The sequence below is a fragment of the Periplaneta americana genome, chromosome 10 (assembly GCF_040183065.1).
Source record: "Periplaneta americana isolate PAMFEO1 chromosome 10, P.americana_PAMFEO1_priV1, whole genome shotgun sequence".
NCBI lineage: Eukaryota > Metazoa > Arthropoda > Insecta > Blattodea > Blattidae > Periplaneta > Periplaneta americana.
Window position 1 is genome coordinate 113,659,492 of NC_091126.1, and position 19,592 is coordinate 113,679,083.

The following is a 19,592-nucleotide window of genomic DNA, read 5'->3' on the forward strand; positions in this document are numbered from 1 at the left end:
ACTCGAGCCGAACACCGGTACACAAGACTGGCTTGCTTGCTCTGGCTTGCTCACTGACTGGCTGACTAATCAACTGAAAAATTACTCGAGTTCGCTGGCGTTTCTACTTTTATAATCACAGCGACGTACCCTCGAAAGTTCGACGCATCTCCAGAGATTGCACTCCAGAAAAATCCAGAGCCTTCTCCTCTCTACCAGCACCAGATGCGCGCGCACTCTAGTCGCGTTGACGTAATACACGCCCTCTCTTCTCTCCGCCGCGCGCCGTCCCAAAGTGCTCCGCGCGATCTTCTCTCTTGCGGGACGCTGGTCGTGAGTTCGAATCTCACGTCGCTGTCACAGTATCTTAATTCAACATGCGCTTTAAACTTGATTCTTTCAATATTCTTCCCAGACTGCGTGCGTACGAGCATAAAAAACTGAACCGTGTAGATGCAGCTTAACTGCACCGTCATGTTTTCTAATTTAAACTGAATTCTTCCATCATATCTTAAACGTTTATTAAACTGAGATCTGTAATTGTTTTGAGGGATAAACTTCAGAACGCGATTACCTTCCTTCTACCACTACCACATGATGAACTGACTTCTGTGTTGAATTACAACAGTGTATTAGGCCTAACTACAATTACGCCAAGAGCTTTAAAGGTAAGCTAACAGAGTTAATATACACTTTGGGTATGAACGAACATCTTATTTTTGTATATAGCTAAGTTAAGTTGGTCAGACATCTTAAAATTCGTGGGACAGAATCTGATATGACTAAATATGTTGTTCCCGGTGTAATTCTTTACAGTTGCGTTACCAAAGAATGGGGTACCTTAGCTTGGTAACGCAATAGGAAAGAAGTGTTGTTCCCGAAACGATATATTTTAGAAATTTGACTTTACAGTTAACAGTAGTACCTTTACTGGAATAATTTTGATAAAATAAAAAGAGTTAAATTGCCGGAGATAGTTATTATTTTTATAGACTCGTGGATAGAATTCTTCCAGGAATATTTCACAAACGTTGATTATACTGCAATCCTTCAATTGTTCTATGAAATGTAGTGTTATTAATGCATTATATGATACTAGGCTACTGCTGGTTTGTTTCAGTTAATAGAAAGACAAATGGCGGAGTTTTACACTGTGAATGTGCTGCAGTGTACTGTCAGAAATCGGATAGTAATGAGAAGACCTGGTTATTCCTGTTTCCTGCGCCAAGTAATGCAGCACAGCTTAAAAGGTAATCAATGGCATTGGCATAAGCTCAATGCAAAGATATCCTTATATATCATCAGTAAAAAGTCAAGGTTGATAAACTGTAGTAATTTTAAAATTTAAGTGAGAATTACTTGTCAAATTCAGATTTGTTTATTAAAATGAGTTTTTGCCTTCTTCTGTAATTCATTTAAACTTAATTTGTGCATTAGTTCCTACATAATTGTGTATTTTGTTAATGTGTTATTTTAAGTAATTAACAACATCGCTTCAAAAATAGTTTACTATGTTTACACATAGTCCTCATTATTAATACATGAAGAGTTACAGCACTAATAAACTGCACTTAATGATAATAATAATTAGCTTTGACTTAGGCAAGATATTATGCTCAGTTTGTTATTCATTAGAAAAGAATTCAACTATTTAGGGAGATTAATATTTACAAATAAATTTATCAGAAGAGCTTAGCATTGTGTGTTTTGAGAATAAATGTCGAGTGTCGTTTCAAATCGTATTAAATGCAGAAAAACAAATTTTACAGGAAACGTAAAAAACGTTTCACGGCTAAGATAATGGAAAAATTTTAAATATCTTAATGTCACTTTTTAGGCATTGTGAAATGACACCAAATGTAATAAACACTGACACTGATCGTTTAATCTAATGCATTGTATTGTCAATTGAAGTTTGCACTTAATACGTTTTGCACCGACACAGTGTATTTAATACGTTTTGAAGCGATTTTGTCACATAATAGGATTTGCATCTATAAACCACGCTGAATTGTGCCCAGTCATTTGTCAGTTTTTCTGTGGTTCTTACAGCAGCATACTACGTATGACGATATATCAATAGTTTTTATTGCTTTCCACTGGAAAATAGTGTTAAGGAACGGCGAGTTTCTTACCTGCAACCCTTCGAACGGAGCTGCCTAAAGAGATATACTTTGGATCATGCGGCCACCCGGGTCGATCTCTAACTCACATTGAATATAAATTTTAAATAATTATGGCATCTACAGGGTGAGCACAAAGTTCCGTTACCCCCTTAAATATCTGAAATACCTCAAAAATGCACACTATTGATGTAATTCTGGTCATAATTCAAACATACAAACAAAATAACCACTGTACACTAACTGTGTTTACCTAAGTATCTAAAGAGTCAGTATGTTCCCCATTATTCTCATGACACAAAATAGTATGGACTAATGGGACTTTTTGCCCACTCTGTATATTTTATTCTTCAATTCTTATGTATATCATTCATCGGCGAACAGCCTAATACATTTGATGAACTGTCGAAATTAAATTCACTGATAAATGTAGTGACACAAGATGCCACTTCAATAGCGCCCGCCCAGCCTGTGCTTCATTTCATGTAAAGAAATTTGGCTTCTGTGAAGCTTTATCAGTTACACAGAGAGTATAGAAAGCTAATTGTCTTGAATAATATACTTCACCTATGCTGAGTTTCGAGAGCGGTTGCAGTTGCTGTAAGTCGATACAAAATGACTGTATCTCATTAGGTTCTGTTCTCATAATTTTATGGAACATATTGGCACGAAGCTTATGTGCGCCTAAATCGACTTAGAGCCTTGTCTTTTTCGGTGTATCATCGCAGTTTCTTATTGGGAACAGCATTCATCATTGGCCGGTGTACAAAATCCTATAGCCTATTGAATTCTGTCCGAGAAACATTTGGGGGAGGGGGGAATCTTTTTACTCTTAAGTCGGGTATTAACACTTTAATTGTACATTTTGAAGAGCTTTGTAATATTTAAATCGGAAGCCAAATAAAGTCTCTGACTTTTACTCCTATTGTAATATGATTCCCTTGCTCTTTCTTATAGTAGGTTATTTTACGATGCTCTATCAACATCTGAGGTTATTTAGCGCCTGAATGAAGTAAAGGTGATAATACCGGTGAAATGAGTCCGGGGTCCAGCACCGATAGTTATCTAGCATTTGCTCATATAGGGTTGAGGGAAAACCCCGGAAAAAACCTCAACTAGGTAACTTGCCCCGAACGGGAATCAAACCTGGGCCACCTGGTTTCTCGGCCAGACGTGCTCACCGTTACTCCACAGGTGTGGACCACTTGCTCTTAATTTAGAGATAAATTACACTACTTCCCTCTTCTTAGCTACATATAGTGCTGTCTTTCGGGCACTACCTCTCGTCTCTCTGGTTCCCTTACTGCTCTTAATAGATTTTGCTATTGTAGATACCTTGTTAATCACAATGTTGTAAAGCAGCGGGAAACTCAATAATGGTGGGAAGATACAGCACGCTGGCCAACGCTGTCCATTTAAGATTTTAACTAATGGAAGTTGCACTTAATACGATTTGATCCGACACATCATAGAAGTTGTACATAATACGATTTGATCCAACACACAATTTTCATCATAGAAAAAAGGCGGGAAAGAATACGAATTGCTCCAATCTGAGATCAGGGTCATAAAGAATACAGTCTCAGCTATGCGAAATCGCTTTAAACTAAATTTCGACCGAGGATGTATTTAATACGTTTTGAAACGACACTCCACAAATACGTAGTCCATTTGGCATTGTGCAACTTTTACTTTGAATATTGTTATGAGCTACAACTATTCATTTCAATCCTCAACATCATACTGTGCTTTAATTAGGTGGTGATTCCGAAAGTAAGCTCTACTTGACTACCTGTACCATGTGTTCTGTTGCTCCTTAATTAGGAGTTGGGAAAAGACATATGAGAAGCAAACTTTCAAAACCTGTCCATTTCTTCAGAAAATGCTAGAATTATGTCTGTAATAAACAAAGATTTTTCTGTGGTGAAATTTTATATGAATTTATAACAAGAAAAATATATTTCACCATAGAAAATATTTTGTTCATTGCAGAGATGCAAGTTTGCTACTCATATATATTGCTAATAATTTTAAGAAGCAGCAGAACAGTCATATGTAAAAACGTTTATTTATTTTTTTTTTTTCAGGAAGTTAATTTCTCATCTTAATCATGTTAGGTGCATATAATTTTAATCTGTGATTTAAGTAGTAACAATTATTTGATGTAATTAAAATGAAAATTATTTTATTTACATCATGATTAAATCATTAATTTAATTTAATACCAACCCTGGTTTGTGTATTTTTTTAAGATAATAATAGAATTTTGATTGTAATAGGTACCACATGTGGGCAGCTGTGGCAGAAAATCCTCATCCTTACAGAAGGGCCTATATATGTGCAAGCCATTTTCGCAGTAATCAGTACAACGGTGACTTCAGATATAACTTACTAAGAGGGGCCATTCCATCAAGGGATGCTTGGTATCCCGCTCAAGAACTACGACCCACTTCATCACCAGCCTACTTACATTAACCTTTTTCACCACCTAACATAATTGCTTCATTCATTGCACTTCACTGTGGCATCAATTTGAACCTGTATTCTCTTTCATTGAGTGATTCATTCATTGTCTTTATCTTTTAACAAAATTGTGTTTAATTTTGTTGACAAGTGGATGGTAATGGACTTCATTCATTATTATTATTATTATTATTATTATTATTATTATTATTATTATTATTATTATTATTATTATTATTATTATTATTACTATTAAAGGTAAAAGGTAAAGGTATCCCCGTTGGTAGTAGTGACTGAGGAGATAAGATTGCCATAAAGCAGCTCTGTGTTTTCATACTCATATTTAACACAATTCTCATATATATATTCATAGCATCATATTTAAAGATACTTAAAATACACACTAATCATTTGATATATAAATCATAAATTCATAACATCCATTTTCCACGCAATTTTGTAATAATATACTTCGCATTTCATACACAACATAAATCGCCATATTGTAAACAGTTAACCTCAAATCAACACTTTGGTCACTATTCCCGACCTTTTCTTCTTTTAACTTGAGTAATTCTTAACTCATAAGTTGACTAATTTTAAGGCTCTTTGTTATTTGTAAAGTTGAAATATTTAATTGATACATAAGTAGGCTTAATTTTAACACCTAATATAGAACGTGTTTACATATTTTAACAAGGACTAGGCTAAATTATTAATAGCACATTTCAATATAAATACTATTGTTGGTTAAGAAATTGCGTGTGTTAACCCTTCGTTACTCGCGTTAAATTTCGTAACGCCAGTACTCACCTGGATTACAATGGTAATCCACATTTGTTTTTGTTTACAGACAAGGTTTAAACATTGCAAATAGATTTAAATGTTAAGAAATATATTGTTTTCAGTTATTACAGTAATGAGAATGGATATGTTACGCATAATGGAACGTATTAAATATAAATATTAATAATGAAATATATTATAGTACACAAATTGCATTCAAGTGACATGTTTGCATAATATTTCCACACTGGACGTGTCTCTGAGTCATAATTTATTGTTGCACCATAGTTATGAGTTAGTTCACTATCATATAATTATGTAGGATATCTAGCATTGTTGCTCACTCGATGTTTGAAGGTCACGTGAACTCTTTATGTAATCTCTTCCACAGGAAACGCAAGTTCACTATTGCTGACCTTTCTTACGTCATATTTGATAACTAAATACCTCACTCAGGGGTGTAGCAATGACAAAATTCAGGGATGTAACAATAATTCTCATTTCACTTGTAATATTTTACAGAAGTTTTTGTGTGTTGTAAGAAGGATATTGATGCACTTATTTTTATGTTTGCTGTTCACACTTTACACACGTGAGTCTAATCTACATCTGATTCAATTATCTGAGTAGACCTATGCATTTCTTCTACACAGTTCAAACAAATTACATCTGAATGAGTAGGACAAATTCTCTTCAAGCACTGGAAACAAGATTGTCTTGTGCTCTTGTTTCTTGTTCTACCACACATGTAGCACCTACCAAAACCTTCTGGCCGTGTTCCTTCTTCTTGACTTGTTTGTGGAATGCCTAAAAGTTGCTCTCCTCTTCTCTTTATTTCTCTTGAAATTATCTGTTGGGTGATACGCTCGAAAATTAGTGGCTTCATTAGGTCCAGAGAAAGCGTTTTTAGGAAGTTTTTCCGTAGAATCTTTTTTTTTTCTTTTTTTTTTTGTTTGCAGAATAAACAACAAGAGCATTGACACCTGCTATGTTTCGTAAGTCAAAGAAAATAGTCAAGAGGCCAGCGGGGTGAATTTCTGCTTACATCATAGGCTGAGCATAACTGTTTCAGGACATCCACAGCACAATTAGTTCTATTATAGAATGATATTGTTTCAGGTTTCTGGCTTCCTCCCGTTTCCTCATCCATTTCCTTATCATAATGCATGGTTGATAATGCTAACACTGTTTTGTTTTTCTTTGGTACATACGAATTAATTGTGCAGCTTTCATTGAATCCAAACAATGTACTGTTAACTTGCCTGTCTTGACTAGTTGTGAAATGGGGAGGGATTTCTCTCTCTCTCTCTTTTTTTTTTTTTTTTTTCCCCCCCCCCCCAAGGTTCCTACAAGTGTAAGTTTATCATTTTCTAGAAGATCTAAACACAGAGGTATGCTCGTGAACCAGTTATCGGTGGTCACATTTCTTTCTGTTCCTCTGATGGAATGAACCAGCCTCTTTACCACTGCATGTGCACTGTTACTTTGGTGAAATGGACAATCTGATTGAATACCAGCATAAATTTCCAAGTTATGAGTGTAATATGTTTTCACATCCACCATAGCAAAAATTTTGATCCCATATTTTGCTGGTTTAGTAGGTATATACACTTTCATGGGACATCGTCCTCTCAATGCAACCAACTGTTCGTCTGTAGTTACATATTCGCTTGGAATGTAGCACCTTTGTGAATTCTGAACAAATAACTCGAACACTTCACGTACAGCAGGCAGTTTATCAATTTCTTTCCTTTCCTGCCTGTTATGAATGTTATCAAAGCCTAGACATCGTAACAAAAATTGGAATCTATTGTAGGTCATAGTCAGGTAAATTGACTCTATACCTGTGCCATTTTTATCCCATAGTTCTCTTACGTTCAGTCTTCCCGATTTCAAAGTACCAGCAAGATACAAAATACCTAAGAGTGCTCGAATTTCAACGTCATTTGTCAATTTGCAATCTCTGTCACGTCCGTAATTACGCTTCACTTTTTCAATATAAATATTAGTACACCTTACTATTACATTGATTATTGTCTGATCAATAAAGCAGTCAAAACATTCTGTGTGTGTCCGCGCATTTTTTGCAGCTCTTTTAGGGCCCGGTAAATGAATCACTATATTTTGTGCTCTTCTTCTCCCTCGTTGAGCTACTGGTTCTTTCTGCCAAATTGTCGTGTTGTCTCTCCCCTTATAGCAGTTTTAATCATTTATAGACATTAGTCTTTCATCATCATCACCATTATCATCATCCTCCTCCTCATTGCCTTGTTCTGAATTAGAATCGTGAACTTTGAAGCAGTAATTAGGAGAGGGAGAGACCGATTTATTAGCGAAGTGATATCTCCATATTTCTATTACATGTATTCGCGGGGATGTTCTGGCGACTTCGTTAGAATTAGCTTCCCACACAGGTGTTTCGTCACTTGTCAGCATCGGACAGATTTAGGGCCACCTTGAGCGGGGTTTCGTATAGACTCGATGAAGCATAAAATCCTAAAGTCGGACTAGACCCGTGGGAAAGATACTGCCAAGCTTGGGTTTTCCAAAGAACGGGTATTCTTGTGAGATATACAAACTAATTTGAGGTTATGGGAAATCCAAAGTCTAAATTTAGAGATGACATATTTCGCGCCCAATAAGAAGAGATCTTGGTCCAGCTTATGAGGTCACTTTGGACCAATAGGGAATATATTTTAGGCCAGTTAGTGACGTAGTTTTTAGCCAATAGGATAGTTAGTTTTAGCGTAGGATAGGTTTTTATAAATAAGGGTGACGGGGAGCGGAGATCAAAAAAACAACTTCACATCGTGTCGGCGGCCCTACATACAGGGCACAATAACTACTTCGTTTGGTGTCGACAGGACGACGACTTCTTTTCGTGTCGACGGCACGACACACTGAGTTTTTTTTGGTGTCGGCGGCCCAACTTAATAGTCTTTCTTCAGGCGAAGACTCGATAGATTGAACTTTGTCATCGGCGAGACTACTCGCCAACGTTTAGGAGCTTCGATCGTAGTGTACGGGACAGAGTATTGAATTTATAGTATCGGATAGAGCTTATTCAGAGCTGCAACAGAGTCGATACAGAATTGCGACCAACGATTGAATTATAAGTCAGCCGGAAATACATACTCTAGGGTTTACCAAGTGAATACGACAATAAACTTATAGTTTTGGAATTTACACTGCCTTTTATATAAGTAGCCGGCTTGGGATTATTCCCGACATCAACCTACACCACAACCGTACCTCGGCTACCCTGAGTGAATCTCACGCAACACCGAGACGCACCCACCCTCAAATGGCGCCCAACGTGTAGTCACAATAACGACACCACCCACAAATGGCGTCCAACGTGGGACCTCAATAACGACATCTACCCACAACTTTGTTCAAAAGATCTTCTCTGTTGCTTTCATCATACTTTCATTTTCAAAGCCATCATCCAGATCTTCATCTAGCCACTTGAAAAATTACTTGTATTTTCCGTACCCATTGCAGCCAACTACAAAGACGATGGAACGATATCACACATTTTTTTCATGAAGTTATTGCATTGCATCACTCAAACCATATAAAAACAATTTCACTTATCTGATAACGCCAGTACTCGCGTGGATTACAATGGTAATCCATTCGGAAAAATTGTGTATCACTTGATAAAACTCCGTATAACTTTGCAAAGCGTTGCGACAAATACGTCTAAACACCAGTAATGCCTCACTTAGACTGTGAGGAGAAATTGCATTGACGCACAAATACGCAGTGCTGCAGGTGGTGACGTAATAAAGGATTAAATATCAATGGATTACTATTGTAATCCACGCGAGTACTGAAGGGTTAAATAACATAAATAGTGAAGTTGCATCAAGACTGAAATATAAGTGCAGTGAAGTGACGTATCGTGTAGACTAACGTCGACAAGTGTTGTACCGGTATAGTGAAGTGATAAAGTGTAGTGTTGGTCCATTGAAATATTGTAGTGTGGTGATACTTCAAAGTAGAAATAATTTAAAACATAAATAGTGAAGTTTCATCTAGACCGAAATATAAGTGCAGTGACGTGTCGTGTAGTTTCAACGTCGAAAAGTGTGGTATAGTGAAGTGATAAAGTGTAGTGTTGGCCTATTGAAATATTATAGTGTGGTGATACTAAAGGGTAGAAATAACCTGAAACTAATATACGTAAGTACATTAAATTGAAAAGTGAGTGAAATTGAATTTGTAAATAAGGTAAAGTATATACATAATGTGTGCTATGGCTGCTCTGTCTGGAAACTGTCGTAGTTGTAGAAGGATTGTAGTGAAAGGATTGGTATGTAATAATTGTAATTTCTGTTTTCATTGGAAATATATAGATATAGATCCTGATAATTTTGTTGACAAAGGTAGTTGGGAATGTAGTGATTGTATATATGATAGAAAGATGCGCGATCAACTGGAGAGAATCAGAGCCCTAGAATTGGAATTAGATGAGGCAAAATGTGAAATTAATAAATTGAGAGCTTTGAAGGATAGCATTAGTGTTTCGAATAAAGGGAGATCTCACACTTGGATGAAACCGAAGAATTCCAAATCTAGGAGTAGACGTTTCTCTGCGGATGATGCTGCATCAATCAAACTGACCAAGAAATTCAGTGCTCTTCAAGCAATGAATGTTGATCAGGAGAACTCAGACCCAGTATCGACACTAGTAAAGGTAAGTCAGAAAACAGATAAGGTTAATGATTGTAGTTGTAAAGTATTGATTTTAGGAAGCAGCCATGCAAGAGGTATTTCCTCACTTTTGAAGTCGAAACTGGGCGATGAGTTTGAAGTATCTAGTGTATGTAAGCCTAATGCTCCTCTCAAGAATGTTGTTGAGGATATGATGAAATTGAGTTCAGATTTTTCTAAGAGGGATCATGTAGTTATAGTGGGTGGGCCAGGTAATAGTATTGATAACGATTGTAACTATTCTATTGAGAAAGATGTCAACAACATAATTGAGATAAGCAGCCATACCAATGTGGGATTTCTCAGTCTTTTCAGCAGTTACGACAAGCCGTATCTTCACAGGAGGGTGCGGAATGTGAATATGCGGCTTGAGCGGGCTCTGATGAGACCTGGGGCATCACACATTGGTTTGATAGATGTAAGCCCTATAAGAAGGTATGAATATACGTCACATGGCCTGCATCTGAATGGTAGAGGCAAGGAGCACCTTTCGGTTCTTATTGCTAATAGCATCAGAGGCAGCCATTTTAAAAAGCAGAGCTGTAATATTCCTGTGTTAGTTAATGCTAGGGCTTCTCCTTTTTTTAGGTTAAACCTCCCACCAGTAAGGTGTTTGAAACAAGTTCAACTAAATTGTAAATGCTCTGATGTTTCTAGTAATGAACACAGTAACTTCACTATTTTTCTACAAAATATTAGAGGATTAAAACAAAAAACTGATGAATTGATCACTTCTTTAGCAACTCAAAAGCATAAACCTCAGATATTATGTATAACTGAACATCATATGAAGCAACAGGAAATACTACAACTGTCTTTACATGAATATGTATTAGGTTCTCATTTCTGTAGACATGTCTTCCAAAAAGGGAGTGCCTGTATCTTTATCAGAGAGGATCTATTATTTAGTAAAATTGATATATCTGATTTTTGCCTTGAACAAGATATTGAAATCTGTGGAATAAAAATTGGTTATGAGATATCAAATTTAATTATCTTATGTGTTTATAGGGCGCCAATGGGAGATTATAAGAAATTTACAACTAACTTAGATTTATTACTGAAAAGACTTTATAAACCACATACCGAATTTGTAATCTGTGGTGACATAAACATAGATTATCTATCAGAAAGCTCACGTAAAAGAAAATTAAACTCACTTCTTGAAACTTATAATCTTAGTCACACAGTAAGTTTTCCAACCAGAACATAAGCTGGAAGTAGTACTGCAATTGATAATATATTTATAGATAAAAGTAGATTGAATTCCTATTCAACAGTACCATTAGTCAATGGCCTGTCTGACCACGATGCACAAATTCTAAGTGTTTTCAATATGAGTGAAAAATTCCAAAGTGTTAATCTAAAAATAAAAAAAAAGGATTATAAATGCTGAATCTCTTCATCATTTAAATACATGTCTACAAAATGAATCTTGGGAAAATGTATATAGTAACGATACCATTGATATTAATACTAAATTTAATGCATTTTTCACTACATTTACGAATTATTTCAATGAATGTTTTCCAGTCAAGGTGGTGAAAAAATGTAAAAGTAAAAACATGTGGATAACTCAGGGAATTAAAATATCATGTGCTAGAAAAAGAAATCTATATTTAATGAGTAGGAATAGTGATGATCCTCATGTTCTTAATTACTACAAGAATTACTGTAAAACTTTGACAAAAGTTATAAAAGATGCAAAGAAAATGTATCTGAATGAAAAAATACAAAATTCAGATAATAAAATTAAAACTATTTGGGATATTATTAAAAATGAAACTAATCGATATTCAAAGAGTGAAAATATTACTTGCATTAAAATCAATGATAGTAAAATAGATAACCCAAAATCAATTGCAATCATTTTAACGACTTCTATATAAATATTATTCAGAACTTAAACATTCAAAATTGTGCAGAAGATGCTGCACTTGGTTACCTAACTGACGCATTTAACACTGAGTTTTTAGGTCTCAAATTTATTCCCACTACCGCAGCAGAAATCATGCATGTGATAAAACAACTAAAAACAAAATATTCCTCTGGATATGATGAAATTCCAAGTAAAGTTCTGAAAGCTTGTTCTGAAATATTATCCCCTCCGTTACGCTAGCTATGCAATTTGTCAATGCAATGTGGTATTTTTCCAGAAAGACTCAAATATTCAATAGTAAAACCAATATACAAAAAGGGAGATAAATGTACTATTGCTAATTACAGACCCATATCATTATTAAGAACATTTTCAAAAGTGTTTGAGAAAGTTATGTATAATAGATTATATCATTACTTGGAGTCCAACAATATATTAGTTTTAGAACAGTTTGGATTTAGCAAACAAAAATCGACAGAGAATGCTGCTTTTAGTTTGGTGGATGAAATACTAAATTCATTAAATTCGAAGCTACATGTAGGTGGGATTTTTTGTGACTTGGCTAAAGCATTTGATTGTGTAGACCATAGTATATTAGTAAAAAAATTGAAGTTTTATGGTATTAAAGATGAGATGTTGGGTTGGTTTATATCGTACTTATCAAATAGAAAACAAAAAGTAGAAATAAATGTACCAAATAGTCATAAAGTTACTTATTCAGAATTTAGAAGTATTAAACATGGTGTTCCGCAGGGGTCAATTTTAGGTCCATTGTTGTTTCTAGTTTATATTAATGATTTAGCCTTGACCATAAACAATTCATCCCATGTAATTTTATTTGCAGATGATACAAGTGTAATTATTTCAAGCAAACAATACGATCATTTTATAAACACTTCTATAGGGAAGACCAGGTAACTTGATACCCTAAGGGTGAAACCTAACCATTTTTCCCCCATTACTACAAATGCTAGTGGATTATGGTGATTTTCTAGTTTGAAGGTTGAATTTTCTTTTGCCAACTTCGTTTCGAATTTCGATACTGACAAATACTATAAATGGTAGTGATTTTGTAACTGGTATGTTGGCAGCTGAGGCAAATATCGACAATATTTGCCGGTACTGGAGTTCCATGAAATTAAAATTGTACTAGATTTCTCAGCCGGTTACTGGAAGATAGTGAAATTCGAACTTATTAATAATTAATTAATATTAGTATTAATATTAATACATAATAGTTATTTTATGTGTTGCGTTGTGGTTATAATTCAAGAATAGTCAGATAAGTACGAATAAATATAATATACTTGGGCGTGATAATGCACGTGGGTAATGGATAGAAATATTATTTCAAATTTTAATGAATTTCTTTCGTGTTTAGATTTTTATTACTATGTCAAAAAAATGAAATAGTGTTGCAGTGACTCCTCCAAGGAAGAAAATGTGTGGCATTCAGAGTACGCTTCAGAAATCTGTAGTTCACGTTTATAATGAGTTGAAGAAAGAAGATAATGAAGAAGGAATTATGCTAACGGAGACAGCAATTACAACCAGAATAGGAAAATTATTAGGAGTAAGTATTCTTAAGCATACATTTCAAAGTGGTATTCAGTTTTAGGAGTTTGCACTAATAATTTCATGATTGTGGTCAAACAAAACAAATTTTTAAGTTAGGCCTAGATGTTTAATCAAGTCAGTGATTTTCATATTGCCAAACTAAATACATTTAAGATACTGTAATACTGCAGTAGGTGATAGCTTAAATACATTTACAAATTAGACGAACAAATAATCAAACAGCACGAAAGTAAATTTCCAGTTTTCTCTTTTAGTATTAAATTAACCGTTCAGATCACAATTTACATGCCACATCGGCCGAAGAAAATACAAGTCATATTGTAATTATTAACTTGATATTGCAGCAAATATTACATGAATGTTGGCCTGTTATGGTGCTTAAAAATAATTCAGTTTTATATAATAACTATATAACATACTCTATAAAGCATAGGAACGTTGACTCTGGCTGAATAATTTATTCATGACTGGTCTAAGTAATATTAAATATGGTGTTTCTTCAGAAAAGCTACCCCACCCAAAGTACTTGTTAAGATATAACACTCGAGAGGACGACGACGCACTACTGGGAAACTAACCATTTCTCTTCGTCATGGACCTCTCGCATGTTATATTGGTAATTAGTAACAAGTTATTAATTTGTATTGGTAATTAGTAACAATGCATTAGAATATACAGGTAAGTGTCAAAGGATTTTTGTGCTGAAAGTATTTGTGGCTGTGCACTAAAACCACGTGTTCATCACTATGTAAATATCACAGAAATCAATTAAACAAAATAAAATTATGCCTTCTTTGATGTAGCTTTTCTGGAGAATTACCTAAATATTAGCCTACTTAAACCTATCGTAGACCCAACCTAACATATTGATCATTTTCTATTCATATAGCTGCAAATGTTGGTATCATGCATGAATTTTATGATATAACAATTTTTAGAAGTGTTATGTTATTGTTTGTTATTACAGCTTGGCTTTACTACAGCCACGAATGTGAGAAATTCACAGAAGGGGACCCCACTTGTGACACCAGGAAAACATAGACTACGTAAACATCCAGTGACTGATGCTGATGATTTTACGAAAGATGCAATTGCGAGATTTATTTATGACAAGTTACATAAAGGTAGGGAAGTTACAGGAATTATTGTGTTGATTTATGCAATGTAATTCTGATATTAGTCATATGTATAAAAATATGGCATAATTTTCATTTACTGTTACAGGAGAAGTACTAACAGCAGCAAAAGTTCTGGAACATATGAATGATGATTATGAAACATATTTATTTAGAGTATCCTTATCATCGGTGAAAAAAATTTTGAAAGAGATGAAATTTCTATGGAGCAAAGGGGATCCTTATACACATGTACGAGAAAGTGATGTTATTCGTTTTTAAGAGAATATATAAGAAATGTGGAGCGTGAGAACCCTAAACCCGTAGTATTCTTGGATGAGACTTGGATTTTTATGAATGGTAAATTTCAATGTATTGTGAGACATTGAGTGATTGAATTTTTTACTAACAAATAGGTTAACACTTATGTGGAATATGAAATTGCAATTAATATAGGCTACTAGTAATGAATTCAAGTGGGAACAACATGTTTTGCAATTAATAGTTTCATATTATAACTAGAGGTTAGTTATAAAATTCTTGAACGGTTTTCCTGTCTTTAAAATTTTTGTGTCTCTTAGAGTGTCAATGTGATTTGCTTGTCTCTCTCTGTTTTTTTAAGTAGGATCACCCACTTATTCATGAAATAAACCAGGTGAAGTTTCCAGTGACATGAATAGTGTTATTCATAGACCAACAAATGAGGGTGGAAGATTAGATGCCGGAACGAAAGGTGGATTTATACTCGGTAAGTTATATTGATTTATATTTTACATAAATTTGGCAAGAGTAATTTTTTAAATCAGGGTACAAAAATATAAAAATTGGTGACTAAATAAAAACGTGGGAAAGCCTTTCACCAAAGAGGATCTCGTGTCATGTTATGTTATGTTATGTTTTATTTTCTTTATTTAAATGCTGTGAATTCATGTGACGTAATTATATGCCCAGGTATAATTTTTATTGCAGGTGCTGATTTAATTTTTTCATGCAATTGAAAGAAAAGTCAGGACTACCATAGTGCTATGAATAGCCCTGTAGTTGAGAAGTGGGTGCAAACACAGTTGTTGACCTGAGAACATTAGGGCAATGCGTTATTGTCATGGATAGTGCTGCATATCATAGCAGACTTGTGAAAAATCAGCCAACAACAAAATGGAGGAAAGAACAGCTACTGGTGATTGCAACTGAATATAATAGATTTGTTGTACTAAATGATAAGAGTTGATGGTGTAAAATCACCTTTTGATATTATATTTCAATATTAATTTCCATACTTTGCAGTTATTATTATTATTATTATTATTATTATTATTATTATTATTATTATTATTATTATCATTACTACTACTACTACTACTACTACTACTACTACTACTACTACTACTACTACTACTACTACTACTATTGCAACCGTTTCTCTTATTTCTCATAATTAGGCATACTTATAGATGCTACTTTTTTCTTTCAGGTGAAATTGAATCTACATAAGAATCCTAAAACAACAGAGCCTTGCCAATTACTGTTCTGAAGCGGCCTTGTCTTATGTGTTGTGTCTATATACAATTAATTCTTTCAGTTTTTTTTTTTCCCCCTTTAATCTAATGAAGTTGTTGGTTGATTGATACCAAGTGTTCAGCAGTTGATGTCATTTGTTATCTTGTACTCCAATATTTAACCAGATGATTGAAAGCTGTGTAAAGTTAAACAGTCAAGACAATGATCCATATCTTCATTGAGATTTCAGAAATGGCATGGGGAGATTCTGAAATATCAGTTCTTTGTAAATATTTGAGACAATCATGGCCTGTGATAATATGAGTACTGCCACTGTAGATTTTCATAGAAGTTCAGTTATTAAATTAGGTGTATTATTTTTACTATGTATTGTACTATATTTTTGTTTCGCTTAATTGATTAATTATATATGCTGTAAATTCAATAGTAGACTGTAGGCCTATAGCTTAACTGATGAATTGTATGTGCTATAAATTAAATAGTAGGCTGTATACCACAAGTGATGAATTGTTTATGCTTGTAATGTGAAGTAATTTGCATGATATTTATTATCAATTTCTGTATATTTCAACTGATTGAATTGTTTATACTTTTAAATTGAATTAACTTGCTTGCTATGTATTATATTTTATAGCTTAACTGATGAATAATTGTTTAGATTTGTCAATTTAATAATCTGAGTGCCATGTACTTCATATTTTTAGTGGAGCCACCAATGTAGCTTAGTCGGTAGACTCGTTGGCCTGCAAATTCAGAGCTGCACTCGAGGGTAGTTTGGATCCCCCATTTGGTCTGATTAGTTGGTTTCTTCTGAGGATTTTCCTCCATCGTGGAGCGGATGCCGGATGGCCTATTGCAATTTTTTCATTTGCTTTAGAATCATTCCGATTTTTGTTACCACATTGTCATGTTCTGATCTTGTTATTCTTTTAACAGTGTGGTAAGATGCAGGTATAGATAACCTTACAGTAATTTTGCTACCTTTCAACTACCTCATTACCTCCCACTCCATAAAGTTCATGGATCCACAGAAGTACCAGTCATCGATGTAATTCGACCATTTTGCTTAAAATATTAAAACACTGTAAAATATTGAGATTTCATGCTGTTACGTCCAATACTGCAGCAAGAATATCTGATTTTGAGTCTGATAGTATGACAGCCTTCTCAGATTTATGAAGTTGATACTGGAGATTTTGTTAGCTTAAAAGTGTATCTAAATTTTCACTATCAAAATTAGTCAGTGTTTGAAGTTAGTTAGTTAGTGGTGTTTAAAAAGGGCGCGTCAGCTACTATGGCTATTTGCACCCTTATCTAAAATCTTTCACTAAACACAAACACAATACAATAACCAGAAAGTTTAAAAAACTAAAAAGCATTGTCACGGTTAAAATGGGGCAAACAAGTGTTTGAATATAATTCCCTGTAAAAGGGAATATACTGGTATTGTACTACAACACCACTACATCTATGGCTTGGTAAACAGGATCCATCTATAAAAAATACTGTATGTAGTCACTCACTGACCAGATCATTTATCGTTTCTAATGATTTTTTAAAATGTCTGGAGAAGTATCACATTTCTTAACATCATCTGTTAAAGTTAACTTATATACTATTCATTTTGAAATAACTTGGGATTGTGTTTTATTAGTAAAGTTTCCCTTGATTGAGCAAGTTTGAGTTCTCCAAGTAGAGTCAAAAAGTCTGTTGGGATTTTGGCTCAGTTTATTAATATTTGTGGACTGTGATTTTTTGTTCTAGACAACCATATTATCTGCAAATGATGAGATTATCATAAGACCTATTTCTTTAGTTAGACCATCGACATTAATATTGGAAAATGTATTCCTGAAAACAACAATGTGGGAAGCCCAGATGAATCTGTCTCTATTTACATATTTGTGACAATGAATCAAATAATCAAGTCACTGACCCAATGTAACACTTTATCATGGACACCCTAAGTTTGCAATTTCTTAAGTGATTTATATCTACAGAGCCATATGATCCTTGAAAATAAATTAAAATTGCTAAGGTGTTTTGTTTTCTGTTTAAAATATCTTTAATATCTTGACTAAAATTTAAAATCTGTCCATTTGTTGAATGTAATTTTCTAAAGTCAACTCAATAAGATGAAAGTTAGTTACTAGATTCCAGGAACCAATTCAATCTATGAAATCATCTCTTCCATAATTTTGGCTGTCATACTGGTAAGTGGTATCTGTCGATAACTCGAAAAGATATTAGTTGAATAATTGCTTTTCAAAATTGATGTTATGATAGATTTTCTCCAGACAGATATTGTATTTTAGTTGAGATTACAAGATAAAAGTAGTGAGTTTGCTTGTTTGCCAACATATTTAAGAAAATCAGCATGTGTATTGTCTGGACTTGGAGATGTTTTGGGTCTTATGTTATTAAATGAATAGTAATATTCAGTTCTTGATTAAATATTGTTATATAAAGTAGATTGTAGATTTAATATTTCTTTCAGTTTTTCCTTAATAGTCTGACGTACACAGATAAAACTAACACCCACACCACCAACTAATCTAATAGAAATTAAAATATAATTAAATGTAGAAAAAGTAATTAAAATTATAAATACACGTAATAAACCATACCCCCTAATTTCAACAATATACTATTTTATTCCCTTTTACAGCTTGTAGATAATTATTAATTATAGTTATTACTTATTAGCATAATATTTATTGAACTTATTGGCTATTTCACTTCGTTTGAAAGATGTTATTGTGTACAAAAAGCATTTTTTGATGATCGTTTCATGCTGTATGTTGTGTATAAATCTATGATTTCTGGCCATCTGTTCTGTGTAATCCATCTTTTGTATAGAATTAATAAAATACTCTTTTGGTAGTAATTATTTTATTAATTGAGTATTTAATTTTCACCAGCTCACATTTCTTGAATCATTTGTTTTTTCTTATTTAAATTTAGGACACAAGAGCCAAAAAGAGACTTCACAGTTATGTATCATACATTTTTTCAATGACAGACGTGGAGTTCCAGAAATAATAAGTGTAAGTGTAACATTATTAAGCAATTTACAAACAAATGAAATCTTTAAAAAGGTATCTAGAAGTGAAATTACTTATGGCTTTTAAGGACCAAAATTATTTTTGTAAGTTGATTTATTATTATTTCAGTTTTAGCCTAGTTGTATTATCCATTTCCTTACTAATTTCAAAAGATAATCAGAAGTTCATTCGAATTCCAACCAAAAGTCAATTGGTTATTAATTTATCTACCTTTAGGAAGTACAGTATATGTACGCTGGAATCTTTGAAGTGAAGTGACAATAATTTAATTGGTCTTGGAACAGATTTGATTCTTGAATATTATATACTATACTTTGTTGTATATTTACGTCTAGTAACCTATTAATGCTAATACTAATAATAATGT

At 33.7% G+C, this 19,592-nt stretch overlaps 2 long non-coding RNA genes across 4 annotated transcripts; both read left to right on the forward strand.

The window, feature by feature from the left end:
• Positions 1-354: 354 nt before the first annotated feature.
• LOC138707330 (uncharacterized) lies at positions 355-5,317 on the forward strand. The gene is made up of 3 exons (XR_011334179.1): positions 355-647; positions 1,100-1,229; positions 4,382-5,317. It is a non-coding gene; the product is annotated as an uncharacterized lncRNA (long non-coding RNA).
• A 3,890-nt stretch (positions 5,318-9,207) lies between these two features.
• LOC138707970 (uncharacterized) lies at positions 9,208-18,691 on the forward strand. Of its 3 annotated transcripts, XR_011334502.1 has the most exons (6): positions 9,208-13,522; positions 14,495-14,651; positions 14,752-15,002; positions 15,265-15,390; positions 15,612-15,819; positions 16,114-18,691. It is a non-coding gene; the product is annotated as an uncharacterized lncRNA (long non-coding RNA). The 3 variants fall into 3 exon arrangements; XR_011334500.1 differs by lacking the exon at positions 9,208-13,522 and having other exon boundaries at positions 14,166-14,651; XR_011334501.1 differs by lacking the exon at positions 9,208-13,522 and having other exon boundaries at positions 14,166-14,651; positions 15,268-15,390.
• The last annotated feature ends 901 nt before the right edge of the window (positions 18,692-19,592 follow it).